Source organism: Myotis davidii, unplaced genomic scaffold, assembly GCF_000327345.1.
Source record: "Myotis davidii unplaced genomic scaffold, ASM32734v1 scaffold698, whole genome shotgun sequence".
NCBI classification, from domain to species: Eukaryota; Metazoa; Chordata; class Mammalia; order Chiroptera; family Vespertilionidae; genus Myotis; species Myotis davidii.
In genome coordinates this window covers 240,557-244,055 of record NW_006290032.1, presented here as the reverse complement: position 1 = coordinate 244,055, position 3,499 = coordinate 240,557, and the positions used below count along the sequence as shown (strand labels likewise).

Below are 3,499 nucleotides of genomic sequence, written 5' to 3'. Positions count from 1 at the left end.
CACAGAACTTAGAAGACAGAACCTACACAGAACCTAGAGACAGAAGAACTTCGCTGGAGAGAACATGGCAAAAGATCCTGGACAGAACCTGGCTACAGAACTTGGTTGGAGAACCTAGACAGAACCTGGTGACCGAACCTGGCTGGAGAACCTAAACCGAACCTGGCTGTAGAACCTAGCGAGAGAACATGGGCACAGAACCTGGCTGGAGATCCTAACCAGAACTTCGTTGGAGATCCTGACCAGAACTTGGCTGGAGATCCTGGCTGGGCTGCTGATCACCTGAAGGCTGCCTCCCTGTCATTCCTTCTTCGCCCACTCTGTCCTCACCTTTGGGGACCCCTGGACCTGCTGGGGTTGGACCCCAGCACACTGCCGCCCCACTCCATTGTCTCGGCCATAAAGGATGGCCCACGCTGTCCCGGCACCGGGTGGTGAGGGCGGCCCGGGCAGCGAGGGGGCGGCCTGTGCTCCTCACCCACGTAGCACGTCTCCACGCAGCACGTCCTCCCCAACCCCCCCGCACAGCAGGTTCCCCCCATGTAGCACGTCCCCCAGCAGCACGTCCCCCACGCAGCACATCCCTCACATAGCACGTCCCCCCACGCAGCACGTCCCTCAGAGCACGTCCCCACAGAGCACGTCCCTCAGAGCACGTCCCCACAGAGCACGTCCCTCAGAGCACGTCCCCACAGAGCACGTCCCTCAGAGCACGTCCCCACAGAGCACGTCCCTCAGAGCACGTCCCCACAGAGCACGTCCCTCAGAGCACGTCCCCACAGAGCACGTCCCTCAGAGCACGTCCCCACAGAGCACGTCCCTCAGAGCACGTCCCCACAGAGCACGTCCCTCAGAGCACGTCCCCACAGAGCACGTCCCTCAGAGCACGTCCCCACAGAGCACGTCCCTCAGAGCACGTCCCCACAGAGCACGTCCCTCAGAGCACGTCCCCACAGAGCACGTCCCTCAGAGCACGTCCCCACAGAGCACGTCCCTCAGAGCACGTCCCCACAGAGCACGTCCCTCAGAGCACGTCCCCACAGAGCACGTCCCTCAGAGCACGTCCCCACAGAGCACGTCCCTCAGAGCACGTCCCCACAGAGCACGTCCCTCAGAGCACGTCCCCACAGAGCACGTCCCTCAGAGCACGTCCCCACAGAGCACGTCCCTCAGAGCACGTCCCCACAGAGCACGTCCCTCAGAGCACGTCCCCACAGAGCACGTCCCTCAGAGCACGTCCCCACAGAGCACGTCCCTCAGAGCACGTCCCCACAGAGCACGTCCCTCAGAGCACGTCCCCACAGAGCACGTCCCTCAGAGCACGTCCCCACAGAGCACGTCCCTCAGAGCACGTCCCCACAGAGCACGTCCCTCAGAGCACGTCCCCACAGAGCACGTCCCTCAGAGCACGTCCCCACAGAGCACGTCCCTCAGAGCACGTCCCCACAGAGCACGTCCCTCAGAGCACGTCCCCACAGAGCACGTCCCTCAGAGCACGTCCCCACAGAGCACGTCCCTCAGAGCACGTCCCCACAGAGCACGTCCCTCAGAGCACGTCCCCACAGAGCACGTCCCTCAGAGCACGTCCCCACAGAGCACGTCCCTCAGAGCACGTCCCCACAGAGCACGTCCCTCAGAGCACGTCCCCACAGAGCACGTCCCTCAGAGCACGTCCCCACAGAGCACGTCCCTCAGAGCACGTCCCCACAGAGCACGTCCCTCAGAGCACGTCCCCACAGAGCACGTCCCTCAGAGCACGTCCCCACAGAGCACGTCCCTCAGAGCACGTCCCCACAGAGCACGTCCCTCAGAGCACGTCCCCACAGAGCACGTCCCTCAGAGCACGTCCCCACAGAGCACGTCCCTCAGAGCACGTCCCCACAGAGCACGTCCCTCAGAGCACGTCCCCACAGAGCACGTCCCTCAGAGCACGTCCCCACAGAGCACGTCCCTCAGAGCACGTCCCCACAGAGCACGTCCCTCAGAGCACGTCCCCACAGAGCACGTCCCTCAGAGCACGTCCCCACAGAGCACGTCCCTCAGAGCACGTCCCCACAGAGCACGTCCCTCAGAGCACGTCCCCACAGAGCACGTCCCTCAGAGCACGTCCCCACAGAGCACGTCCCTCAGAGCACGTCCCCACAGAGCACGTCCCTCAGAGCACGTCCCCACAGAGCACGTCCCTCAGAGCACGTCCCCACAGAGCACGTCCCTCAGAGCACGTCCCCACAGAGCACGTCCCTCAGAGCACGTCCCCACAGAGCACGTCCCTCAGAGCACGTCCCCACAGAGCACGTCCCTCAGAGCACGTCCCCACAGAGCACGTCCCTCAGAGCACGTCCCCACAGAGCACGTCCCTCAGAGCACGTCCCCACAGAGCACGTCCCTCAGAGCACGTCCCCACAGAGCACGTCCCTCAGAGCACGTCCCCACAGAGCACGTCCCTCAGAGCACGTCCCCACAGAGCACGTCCCTCAGAGCACGTCCCCACAGAGCACGTCCCTCAGAGCACGTCCCCACAGAGCACGTCCCTCAGAGCACGTCCCCACAGAGCACGTCCCTCAGAGCACGTCCCCACAGAGCACGTCCCTCAGAGCACGTCCCCACAGAGCACGTCCCTCAGAGCACGTCCCCACAGAGCACGTCCCTCAGAGCACGTCCCCACAGAGCACGTCCCTCAGAGCACGTCCCCACAGAGCACGTCCCTCAGAGCACGTCCCCACAGAGCACGTCCCTCAGAGCACGTCCCCACAGAGCACGTCCCTCAGAGCACGTCCCCACAGAGCACGTCCCTCAGAGCACGTCCCCACAGAGCACGTCCCTCAGAGCACGTCCCCACAGAGCACGTCCCTCAGAGCACGTCCCCACAGAGCACGTCCCTCAGAGCACGTCCCCACAGAGCACGTCCCTCAGAGCACGTCCCCACAGAGCACGTCCCTCAGAGCACGTCCCCACAGAGCACGTCCCTCAGAGCACGTCCCCACAGAGCACGTCCCTCAGAGCACGTCCCCACAGAGCACGTCCCTCAGAGCACGTCCCCACAGAGCACGTCCCTCAGAGCACGTCCCCACAGAGCACGTCCCTCAGAGCACGTCCCCACAGAGCACGTCCCCTTGCAGGACGTCCCCTCACAGAGCGCGTCCCCACATAGCACGTCCCTCACGTAGCACGTTCCCCCGCACGATGCACATCCCCCACGTAGCACGTCCCCCACGCAGCCCGTCCCCTTACGTAGCATGTTCCCCCTCACACAGCACGTCCCCCACGTAGCACGTCCCCCCACGCAGCACGTCCCCTTCACAGGTCACCACACGCGCTGTTTCCAAGGAGGAGGCCGTCCTCCTTTCGCTTCTTGGTGAACCGGGGGCGCTGGCAGGGCCTTGGAGGAGCGTGAACCCCGCCTTTCCGCGGACCCACATGGGAGGCGTCCTCGTTCCTGCCGGAGCACATGGTCCACGGAGCGCCATCGCCCGGCACCCTCAGGGCCGGGCGCCCGGGG

At 64.9% G+C, this 3,499-nt stretch overlaps 1 protein-coding gene across 1 annotated transcript in view; it reads right to left on the bottom strand.

The window, feature by feature from the left end:
* ANK2 (ankyrin 2, neuronal) overlaps window positions 1-3,499 on the bottom strand; it is a 154,136-nt gene that overhangs the window by 75,985 nt on the left and 74,652 nt on the right. The window lies entirely within an intron of this gene.